The sequence below is a fragment of the Cherax quadricarinatus genome, chromosome 5 (genome assembly GCF_038502225.1).
Source record: "Cherax quadricarinatus isolate ZL_2023a chromosome 5, ASM3850222v1, whole genome shotgun sequence".
In the NCBI taxonomy this organism is placed as follows: domain Eukaryota; kingdom Metazoa; phylum Arthropoda; class Malacostraca; order Decapoda; family Parastacidae; genus Cherax; species Cherax quadricarinatus.
In genome coordinates, this window is record NC_091296.1 from 48,334,622 (window position 1) to 48,347,584 (window position 12,963).

A 12,963-nucleotide genomic window follows, 5' to 3' on the forward strand; every position below is an offset into this window, starting at 1 on the left:
GGAGGTCGTGGTTTTCAGTGAGCCTGTCTCAGAATGTTGATTGCAGCTTCAGTAGGAACGTTGGTAAAGAGGGCTCTGACATCGAAGGAAGCCATGCTTTTGTTTTTGACATTCAGGTTGGAAATTCGGGAGAGAAGGTCACCTGAGTGTTTGAGGTGGGCTTGACTGATGGTGCCCAGAAGCGCTGAAAGGTATTTGGCAAGGTGGCCGGCTAGTCTGTGTGGTGCACTCCCTATGCCCGAAGTGATAGGCCGTAGTGGGATGCCAGGTTTGTGTGTCTTAGGAAGGCCATACAGGCGTGCTGGTTTCGGTTGACCTGGTAAAAGTTTAAGTAGTTTTTTGCCTTGTTCTGATTTTCATAAGATGCTACGAGCCTTTTGGCAATGGGCAGCCCGCTCAGTGCTGTGCTTGCCATCCTCTTCATGGAAAACCTGGAGACAGAGAAATTCAACACCCTCATTCCCATCACCGTTACCTGGATAAGTTACGTTGATGATATATTGGTTTTCTATCCGAGACGTCTCAATATCCAGGCCCTTCTCAACAAGATCAATGCAGTTGAACCATCAATAAAGTTTACACTTGAACTCGAAAATGATGGCAAACTTCCTTTCCTCGACGTTCTACTGTACAGATCTCCCGACAGTGAGAAACTTCTCTTCAAAGTGTATAGAAAACCTACCAACAAGGACGATCTTATACACTTTTATTCACACCAAGACACCCGCACTAAGAGAGGAGTCCTCATTGGCTTCTTCTTGAGAGCTCTTCGCATCTCCAGCACTTGTTTTCTAGAAGAAGAATGCACTTACATAACACAAGCCTTTACACGTCTTCAGTTCCCATCTTTCTTCATCCGAGATTGCAGACTCGAGGCACAAGCTATCCTCAACAAACCGCCCATGGAACAGCCCCATAAGCAGTTCACAGTGCTCCCGTGTGGTGATGTTGCCACGAATACTCGCCGGGCACTTGCTATGAGTAACATCAACGTTTCCACCATAAACACATCTATCAAAGACCTCAATACGAAACGCAGCCCCACACCTCTAACTTCTACAGCAGGCGTCTACACTATCCCCTGTGGGTTCTGTCCCAAGAAATATGTAGGCGAAACAGGCAGAGATCTTGCAGTCCGCTTGAATGAGCATCGAAATGCCTCTAAGAGAGACGATGTAAGGTACGCCTGTGTCCTCCACAGAGACTCCACGGGGCATTTGATGAGCTGGAATGAGGCACAATTCTTTCTCACCGAACCAGACCTCAGACGCCGACGGTGCCTAGAAGCCTCACTAATCGCCGTCACCGACACTGTAGAACGCAACACTGGAAACTACAAAATTTCAAAAACATTGGCATACATGATACTTAAGCACCACTAACCCAACAACAGAGGAGTCACATGATTTCATCGTCTACCCGTCCTCATCATAGGTAGAGGTTGTTTTGATAAGGACCTGCCTCGCATGGGCCAGTAGGCCTTCCACAGTGTTCCTCCATTCTTATGTTCTTATGACATTCCTCAGGTCACGTGCGTCACACCTCACTCTCCGCCTATATATATAATGTCTTTCTACCTCTGTATGTTACTCGGTCACAGTCCGATCATACAGTTGCTCTACACCGCAAGAAGTCTCTCTTCGACCCTGTCGGGGTGTAGAATTTATATTCTACAAACGTGATATCCTTTTCACAATGCTGTCGAATCGTGTGAAAATCAAGCCTGTGAATGGTGCAATAAATGACTCCTCGAAGTTAGCTTTAGCTACCGTCGTTAGGACCTGCCTGCAGGTCAAATTTACGGCAATCCACTCTCTGAAAGACTCCTTCATTGTCTGCACAGATGACACGGAAGCACTAAAACTAATGGACGACTCTTCAATCAGGACCCTACAAACACAACAATTCACTCTATCCCCGTCTCCATTCTTGAAGTCGAAACGTTCGGTCTTTGTGAAAAGACTTGACAATATCGTCACCTCTCTCTCTACTGAAGCACTGAAGACATCTATTGAGGAACAAAACACGTGGGCCTCGGTAGACAGCATCTCAAAGATCCCCAACGCCACATCAATGCTAAAGATTACATTCTCAGACATCTCCATGGCTGCCCAAGCTCTCTCTGACGGTCTGGCCATCTCATATTACCACATTCACCCAAGTCATATAGAACAAGAACGTTTCACATACATCTCCCACTGCTGGACCTGCTACTCCTATAATCACACCACCAAGGACTGCCCCATCAAGAATAAGAAGTTTTGTTCAAAATGTGGGAATGATGGACACGATTTCAGATCCTGCACCATTACTACAACACCAACATGTCTTAACTGCAAGGGTAATCATCATACCCTTGCAGCTAAGTGCCCACTCAGGAAAGAAATCATATTGAAGAAAACTAAAGTTCTGAAGAAAACCTCCAATTCACCGACATATGCTGCAATAACCAAACCACAAACCGACGCCATCAAGACTCTACACGCTAATCTACAGGCACCATCGCCCAGCAACTCCCTCTCTCCACTCCCCGACGGTGCTCCTTCCAAGGTGCTGTACTGCATGGTGTATGCACACCTTGCAAACGCAGCAAGCCCCGGCACTTTCAACACCACTATTAACGAACTATTCCGTCTGAACAACATGCCTGCCTTCAATTTTCCGGAATCCACACCTTCAGAAGACATCCTCAAGTTCCTTCCCAACGTCCTGAACTTTACTGCACCTACAGACCTGTCTCCTGCCCAAGCAACTGCTCCTGTAACTTCTATAACCACTTCCACCGCTGACAACGTTGATCAAGTTGCCTCAACCACCGCCTCCCACCTCTCCCAGCCTGCTGTTACACAACCATTACACCTCACAGCTGCTCCTGTCGAACCTCAGTCACCTGCTACCACCATTGTAGATTCTCCCAGTGAATCCACTCCAGAAGAGGAAGATAACGACGACTCAAGTAAACCCTCATGGGAAAACCTTACCTTTTACACTTCTCCTTCAAATACTGACACCATGACCTGTACTGAACTCTACAAAAGCCTCGGTGCTGGAACAGTCAAGTATGCATGTGAATCACCGCTTCACTTCACACTCACCCAAGTTCTTGAGTTCATCAAGCCTCTACGTTTCACCTTCAGCAACAAGGCTAAATTATACCACCTATCTAGAAGCAGCTTCAAAAAGTTTGAAAATGGCTCCATTGCTAACCTGCCTCCCCAGTTACTCCTATAACTCCCATATGTGTTCTACCCTCTGATGTGACCTAGCCTGCTGCCAGCTACTCAAGATTCAAGACTTCAACTACAACAAGTTCAATGCAACAGTCCCTGCTATTCCTGTTCTCAAGTCTGCCCCACGATCGCCTTAGCTGCTGGGTTAAGCCCTGGCTCTATTTCTCTTACTAAGAACACTCCTCTCCAGAGCTATTCTTCATCTGTCCCGTCTTCCCCGCTCATCCCATTGGGATCTTACCTAAACTTGTTTGCTTTGTTTGCTTTGCTCTGTATGTTAGAAGTGATCAAGGTCCCAGGACCGAAACGTTTTCTAATAAATATATCATAGTGTTTGCTTACGTGTCTTTCCAAACCATATCAAGAAGTGTAAGCAACAGAAGTCCAGAGGTCATACTGCAGCTTTATACATCATTAGTAAGGCCTCACCTTGATTATGCAGCTCAATTCTTGTCTCCATATTACAGAATGGACATAAATTCGTTAGAAAACATTCAGCGTAGGATGACTAAATTAATACATAGCATTAGAAATCTTCCTTATGAAGAAAGATTGAAGACTCCTAAGTTACAGTCACTTGTTAGACGAAGAATGAGGGGAGACCTGATCGAAGCGTATAAGTGGAAGATAGGTATTAATAAAGGAGATATTAATAAGGTCTTTAGGATATCTCTCCAAGAGAGAACCCGCAGTAATGGATTTAAATTAGATAAGTTTAGATTTAGAAAGGACACAGGAAAGTGTTGGTTTGGAAATAGAGTAGTTGAGATTAAGACACATGTGCAACATCTGGGTATCTTGATTGTAGACGTTTCGCCATCCAGTGGCTTTATCAATGCAAATTCTAGGACATAACTTGAAGACAGTAGAACTATATACAGAAGATGAGGTAATCAGTCCCTCAACCTAGGAGTAGGTGCAAAGAGCACCATAGTCGTGGAGATTCTCCACGACTATGGTGCTCTTTGCACCTACTCCTAGGTTGAGGGACTGATTACCTCATCTTCTGTATATAGTTCTACTGTCTTCAAGTTATGTCCTAGAATTTGCATTGATAAAGCCACTGGATGGCGAAACGTCTACGATAAAGATACCCAGATGTTGCACATGTGTCTTAATTTCATCTTATTTCTTGGGTTGGTCAAATGTTTTGTTAGTGGGATGAATTGTAAAGGACCTGCCTAGTATGGGCCAACAGGCCTGCTGCAGTGTTCCTCCTTTCTTATGTTCTTATGTTCTAATGCAAACAAACCACGGTACGGGTGAGGATTGAACTCGCTTGCCCCGAGTTCATTCCCCACACGTACCGTGGTTTATTGTAACAGATCCTTCAACACTTAAAAATTTCAAATATATTCAATAGCAACACTTAAAGATAGGAAACAGATGCTAGAGCAGCACTTGTTTACTGCAGAAAGATCCTAAGAAAAATGCAAAATAAACTGAAAAGTTTACAAGGCAAATCCTCTAAGACGGAATCCTTCAGCTGAAGAAAACCAGAGAGTAGATCCTGCAATAATACTCAGGTACTCTGGAAATATCACACTGATTCTCCCCCAAAAATACTAAGTATATGAATCCTAGAGAAAAATCCTTGACCCTGGTAATGTGGGAAACTGGGAGACCTCGTTAACACTTCATCCCAGAAAGTTTGGAACAATATTATCTCTGCGTGGGAAGACTCAAGATGAAGTGTAAATCCTTATTACTGCCACAGAGACAAACTTTTGTGTGTGTGTGTGGGTGTGTGTGTGGGTGTGTGTGTGGGTGTGTGTGTGGGTGTGTGTGTGGGTGTGTGTGTGGGTGTGTGTGTGGGTGTGTGTGTGGGTGTGTGTGTGGGTGTGTGTGTGGGTGTGTGTGTGGGTGTGTGTGTGGGTGTGTGTGTGGGTGTGTGTGTGGGTGTGTGTGTGTGTGTGTGTGTGTGTGTGTGTGTGTGTGTGTGTGTGGGTGTGTGGGTGTGTGGGTGTGTGTGTGTGTGTGTGTGTGTGTGTGTGAGTGTGTGTGTTTGTGTTTGGGGTGTTATTACGCATGAACCTTTAATTTTTCTACATTAATCTTAAATCCACAAACATAAAATCGAAGTACAAACAAAGCATTTACAATTACACCATCGTGCGTCAAGATAGAGAGCAACCTAATGACATGGATTAATACCTCAGCCTTTGAGGTATTAAGAAAAACATCCAGTGGTCATTTTTATTAAGGAACAAGCAAATTTAGATCTTAGTCACATGGAAATTCCGCCAGGCTTAAAAAAATCACTAGTAAATCGCAATTATTGGTCATGCGTATAGCGCATGTGTCGGCGCATGTGTCAGCTATAGGTTAACATAGCACACGAGTCAAGCATCAGGCAACATAGCGCATGTGTCATGTATAAGGGAATATAATGCTTGCTGCAAATATCAGTCTACATAGTACAAGCGTTAAGTTTATAAGTATTTCGAACTTTTGTTATACATCACAAAGGTGATGTATTGTTATACACCTGAGGTACATAACAGTACTGTATAACAATATTGTATATTGTGCATAACATTATTCTATATGTACATCAGGTGTATAATACACCTGATATGTATAACAATACTGCATAACAGTATTGTACATTGTGCATAACATTATTGTATATACATCAGGTGTGTAACAGTACACCTCATGTGTACAACAATATACTGCTACATGGGTCCAGTTACACATTAATGTTTCATCAGAGTGATCGTTGAAGAACACAAGTTAAGAGGAACACTGCTGGCCCATAATAGGTACGACTTACTAGTCATTACATTTTCCTGTTTGTCAAAGTTGTTTTTACAGCTTATTTATACTTCATATTTTTCGTATTTCATGTTGAAACTATCATGCAGGTATCAGAAGACAACCCGCTACTTCTGTTGCCAGAAGTAGCGGGTTACTCTGAGAAAGCAAAAGAGCTCTTCCATGTCTGCTATTTGGAAAGCTCTAAGTCGGGTTCTCAAGTAAGAAAGAAAGTTTGGTGGCAGGTCCCGGCCCAACTTTAAACCAGGTCATCGCCAGAGACGGGAGAATACATTTTCTTGTCATTTATTGGCCAAGTTTGGCAAAACTAGTTTATGTTGAGAAGCCTTTTGGATCTAGCTAATAGCCTCTGTCTTCTTAGAAATAGTAACATAAAAATATTTTTTTTCATTCTAAGTAATTGTAAATATTTTAATATTTAGTTATTGAATTTAGTCCCCCCCCCCTTTTTTTGAGGATCATTCTGCCTCTTTAGAAGACTGTGATAAAAATAAAATATTATATATGCAACAAGATCACAGTAAACAGGTGATACCACAATATGCAAAATAACCATCGCTAAAACTTTGTGGACATTCAAGCGTTCTCGTAATTTCTCAAATTAGCAAGGGTATGTGTCCTTCATAATGTGAGAAATGTGTGTAAACTATTTTTTTCAGTTTTTGTGTTTACATATATAATATATATGGGAGACTTGAATAGAATTATTCCTCCGTAAGCCATTACTAAATTTAAAAAAAACTTTCGTTTTTTATTTTGAGGCACAGAGCCTCGGTGGGATACGGCCGGTATATGTGTGTGTGTGTGTACATATATATATATATATATATATAATAATTTATTCTGCCCACGAACGAGTGGTATTGATCAATAACAACACTGCGACTAGCCAAGGACTCGAACCCATGCTCCTTTGGCCTGTCCCATGGTGGGCGAAAACGCATGACGCCTTAATCCACTGGACCATACTATCCTTAAGAGTAGCGAGTACAACATCCAGTTCCGCTGGATGTGCTACTCTTATATTTATATATATATATATATATATATATATATATATATATATATATATATATAATACAAATTTGTTTGCCTTATTCGATAAGAAGAGCGTTACTAGTTAAGCGAAAATCTCAAGTTTTAGCTATTCGGCACTACATATATTTGTGTGTGTGTGTGTGTGTGTGTGGAATGAAAACACAAGAGAATGTAAGAATTATAGGGAAAAATAAGGCTAGTGAGCATGCCTCATAAAGCTTTAGGTAGAATTAGAATTGAAAGTAGGATTGTAGACGAGCAGTGGAGATTTAGAATGGATTACAGAGGAGTCGACCAAGTCTTTACATTCAAGCGTATAATTGAGCAATACTTACAGAAGGGTAATGTGATGTTTGTTGCATTTAAGGATTACAGAAAGGCATCGGAAAACGTAGATAGAGGAGAAATGTTGCAGACGTTGTAAATGAAGGCGATTGGAGGAAGATTACTAAATGTAGTTAAGGCTTTCAGTGCAGAGATTGAAGCTCAGATTAGGGTACGTTGGAGGGAGAGGGTTATTTCCTATTAAGAGTAGGACTTCAGGATACTTTGTCACCATGCTTGTTTTAACATATTTATTGATGTGGTTGTAGCATAAGTGAAAGTTAGGGTATTGTGGAGAGGTGTGGAAATATAAAATGATGAATTTGATTCAAAGTTACTGTTAAATTTTCTCTTGACACGGTTGTTTCGCGAGATTCTGAGAGGTATTTAAACTTTGGAGAGTATGTCAACGAAGTAAATTAAAATTGAACACAGATATAGCAGTGTACTGACAGTACGAAGGAAATAAATGTTGCTAGATATTGCAGAGTTTGTTTATCGTCAAATGGATTTATGAAAGATAAGGTAAACCATAGAACTGACGAAGAAAAAAGTGGATGATACATTGAGCCATCTATACCAGAGTATAGTAGTAACAGCCCTTTTACCTGGGTGTCAAGTGCAAATATTATACGGTGCTGCGAGGAAGAGGTTGGAAGCAGTGGAGATGTCGTGTTTTAGGGTAATATTTTGTGTGAACGTTATGCAGAGAATTCTGAGTCTGGGGATTAGAAAGTGTGAGGTTACTAAAGGGATTATTCAGAGGGCTGAAGAGGGGTTGTTGAGGTGGTTTAAACATTTTGAGGGGATGGAGTAAAATAGCGTGACTGGAGGGCATATGACTGACTAGTAGGACTGAAGTAGGGGTAGGGGGCCATCCCAGTATGGTTTCGAGGGAAGGGTTATAAAGAGTTTGAGTGTTTGGTGCTTGTAGATCTAACAGACGTGTGTAAGCGTGTTACTCGAGAGTGTTGATAGATGAATTTTATGATTTGTCGTAATGTGGGAATATGGACACAGTATAATATATTAAGAAATTAACGTAAACCGGAAAGACAAACCTAAGTCCAGGAGGTGGGAAATACAGTGGCTGCACTCACGAACGAAAATAGGGATGCTGCAGTTCAAATGATCATCTCAGCTGTGGTTTCAGCACTCTTTTAGAAGGTGATTGAATGAATGGCAGTGAAATTGCCAAAACCCTATTTACACAAACATAACCATTTTTGCCCGGTGCTGGATAGTGTTTGTCCTTCAGATTTTAGAATAAAATTGGAGTTGTGACCCTAGAAAACACGGATACTGACCTAGCATACATCTGTTATATAGATTTTACTGATTCAATTACACTTATACTCTATATCGTATAATTATTAAGAAATAATAATTGTTGAAAATAAAGATGGCATTTTTATGTATCAAAATAGAACATAAAACAGGAAGCAATGGAGAAAAATTCTATTGGGTTCGGTTACGTTGTCTTAGATAAAGTATTCATAATTCCTTTTACAAGTGTTCTTAGTACAACCGTATAAATATCTGAAAAAAAACTTTTACATTTACCATACGTAAAGTGCTTGTGTTCCCTTCATTTATGATTATTATTCCTTATCTGATGCAACTCTCCAGATAAGCTCTGGTAGTGGTAAAGGGACGCGTGACTATGACAAGTTGTAAAGAAAAAAGACTAAGTAGTGAAATCTATTATCAGTACAATGTTTCATCCACGAGTGAGTTGTTTCTCGTACATAAAAAATACGATGGTCATCTAGGATTTAAAAGTCAGTTGTAGGCCTCAGGTTGAAGACAGGAGTTGCCTGCGGCCTAAGGCCCACATCAGATGAATTTTAAGGGATGATCAAGTGAACATCCCACCTTGTTTTCTGATGCAGTTTTGTAAGTTTTATTGTAGATGATTCCAAACATCTACGCATAGCCTTGTAATTTTTCTGGAACAGTAGCGTGGTTGGGAAACAGTCAGGCTGCGGTATTAGGGTTGAAAGCAGCAGATATTACCAGGATACCCCCTTAATGTTTAGTATATAAATAGTAGGAGTCTAAGAAACAAAATAGATGAGCTAAGATTACTTGCAAGTGCAGGTAATATATATATTATTGCTAAAACAGAGACCTGGTTCAACTTGAAAGATAAAGAAATGCCTTCTGAATGCAATATACAGGGTTATAAACTATTACACGCTGATAGGGTCAACAGGAAGGGTGGTGGAGTGGCGATGTATGTCAGAGATAATTTAAATTGTTGTGTTAGACAAGATATAAGAATAGAAACATCGGACACAGAATCTGTTTGGCTACAGTTTCTCGAAGGTCGTGAAGAATTAATTTTGGGTGTGATTTACAGGTCCCCAGAACCTTGATAGGGAGTGCGGTAGGCTGCTTTCATACGAAATTCGTAAGGCGTCTAGATATGAAAATGTTATGTTAATGGGAGATTTTAACTTTAGACGAATTGATTGGAACTGTGTGACAGGAAATCTTGAGTCCAGTGACTTTCTTGATACGGTTCAGGATTGCTTTTTAAAACAGTTTGTGACAGAACCAACTAGAGGAAACAACCTGCTTGACTTCGTTCTTGCCAACAAAGGATTACTAATTAATAATCTTGACGTTAATGATGAGCTTGGGGAAAGCAATCACAAATCACTTAGTTTCAATATATCATGGAATTACCCAGATAACTGCAATCAAGTCTCTGTCCCAGATTTCCGCTTGGCCGACTTCATGGGACTGAGAAATTACCTGGGTTGGCTAAATTGGAGTGACCTTACTATAGGTTAGGTAGGTAGGGTTGGTTGCCAATGTGAAGTATTTCAGAGCATAGTGCTAGCTGCCCAGACAACTTTCATTCCGAGTAGGGAAATTAGATCTAACAAAAATGACCCCAAATGGATAAACAATAGATAAAAACATCTCATTGGTCAGAAGAGAAGCATATATAGGCATATCAAAGTAGGGGAAGGACAGTTAAGAAATCAATATATTCAATAATAAGAAAAGCAAAAAGATATTATGAGGCTAAAGTCACAAAGGATTCGAAAACTAACCCAAAAGGGTTCTTTCAGGTATACAGAAGTAAGATTAGGGACAAGATAGACCCACTTTAGAGTAACTCTGGTCAGATCATTGACAGGGATAAGGAAATGTGTGAACTTTTCAATAGCTACTAACTCTGTTTTTACCCAGGGAGATACTAGCGAAATTCCAGAAATAATTATGTAGAACAGGACGATAATAAAATATGCACTATTAGGGTGACTAGTGACATGGTCCTCAGAAATACAGAAATTAAAACCTAACAAATCCCCAGACCCTGATGAGCTGTTTACAAGGATTTTAAAGGAATGTAAAGAGGAATTTAGCATACCTTTGGCTAATCTTTTCAATATATCACTACAAACTGGCACAGTGCCATACAAGTGGAAAAGAGCAAATGTAATACTTATTTGCAGGGCAGGTGACAGGTCCTTAATTTCGAATCATAGACCAATAAAACTTACCTCCATAGTTGGTAAATAAATGAAATCAATAATTGCCGAAGCAATTCGTAGTCATCTTGAAAGGCATAAATTGTTCAATGAATCTCAGCACTGTTATACAAAGGGGCGTTCCTGTCTTAAGAATTTACTAACATTCTTCACTAAGGTATTTGAGGAGGTAGATCATGGTAATGAATACGATAATGTGTATATGGACTTCAGTAAGGCTTTCGATAGAGTTCCACATCAGAGGCTGCTGAGAAAACTTATGGCACAAGGAATAGGAGGAATTTTTTCCTGGGTAGAGGCATGGTTGACAAATAGGCAGCAGAGAGTTTGCATGAATGAGGAGAAATCAGATGGAGGGGGGGGGGTCACGTCACAAGCGGTGTTCCACAGGGGTCAGTATTGGGCCCCTTGTTTGTTCACAATTTGCATAAACGACATAGATGTGGGAATAAATAGCGACATTAGCAAATTTGCTTATGACACCAAAATAGGCCGTCCAATTCATTCTAATGAGGACATTAGAGCACTCGAGGATTTGAATAGACTGATACAGTGGTCTGAGAAGTGGCAGATGCAGTTTAATATAGACAAATGCAAAGTTCTAAATTTTTGACAGGAAAATAACCATGCCAAATGTAAACTAAATAATGTAGATCTTCATATTGCGGATTGCGAAAAGGATTTAGGAGTTCTGGTTAGCAGTAATCTGAAACCAAGACAACAGTGCATAAGTGTTTGCAATAAAGCTAACAGAATCCTTGGCTTTATATCAAGAACTATAAATAATAGAAACCCTCAGGTTCTTCAACTCTATATATCTTTGGTTAGGCCTAATTTAGATTATGCTGCACAGTTTTAGTCACCGTATTATAGAATGGATATATATGCAATGGAAAACCTACAATGGAGGATGACAAAATTGATCCCATGTATCAGAAATCTTCCATATGAGGATAGACTGAGGGACCTGAATCTTCACTCTAGAAAGGCGTAGAATTAGGGGGGATATGACTGAGGTGTATAAATGGAAAGCAGGAATTAATGAAGGGGAATCAATAGCGTGCTACATTGACAGGACTCGCAGCAATGGTTTTGAATTGGAAAAATTCAGATTCAGGAAGGATACAGGTAACCACTGGTTTGGTAATAGTTGGGGAGGAGTGGAACAAACTCTCGAGTACAGTCATAGAAGCTAAGACATTGTGTAGTTTTAAAAATAGATTGGATACATACATGAGTGGGTGTGGGTGTGAGTTGGACGTCACCTTGGACTTGTGCTAGTAGTAGCTAGTGGAGTTGGACTTGTGCTAGTAGTTCAGATGCCGTGAATATGACTGACCTGACTAGGTCAAGGCATTGGTTTAAGCCGGTGGGAGAATTGGGCCTGCCTTGCATGGGCCAGTAGCCCAGCTGCAGTGTTCCTTCTTTCTTATGTTCTTATTAGGGCATCAAAGTCATTTATGTAGATTGTGAACAACGAGGGTTCCAACACCTATCTCTGTGACACACCATTTCTAACAGATTGCAAACTTAAGATTGTGAACTATGACTGCATCGCTACCTTTTTCTGCATGACTCAAATGCCATTTTTAATCTAGGTAAAATTGTGTAACCCTCTGGTTGACTGGCTTTGATCTCATATTGTTGTATCTGATTGCTCAGTAATTTAGCATTATTTGAAGGTACTGGCTCTTATTAAACAATTCAGTCACATCGTTTATAATGACGTTGTTACTGAATTGATATGCCAGAGCCTTAGGATTGAATGTTTTATTAAGGGGCCAGATTTTCCTCGATGTTATGATTCTTGTTAGGATTCTTCGCTTCTTAGGCCTATTTCAGGTGTGCACAATAACCAGCATCAATGAAGTAGGTTTATTTTCTTGAAAATTCCTAACTAGCATGTATATTTGCTTACTACATGCCTGGGAATTCTGCAGATTCCCTCTGCATCAACTTCGTCCTATTTCTACCAGATACGTTTTTCTCTTCTGACTTATGCACTTTTATGCTTTTTTCATTTTTGTTTATTTTGATGTAATTGTATAATAGAGGTTATAATTATATGCTTTTACTTGCTATGTTTA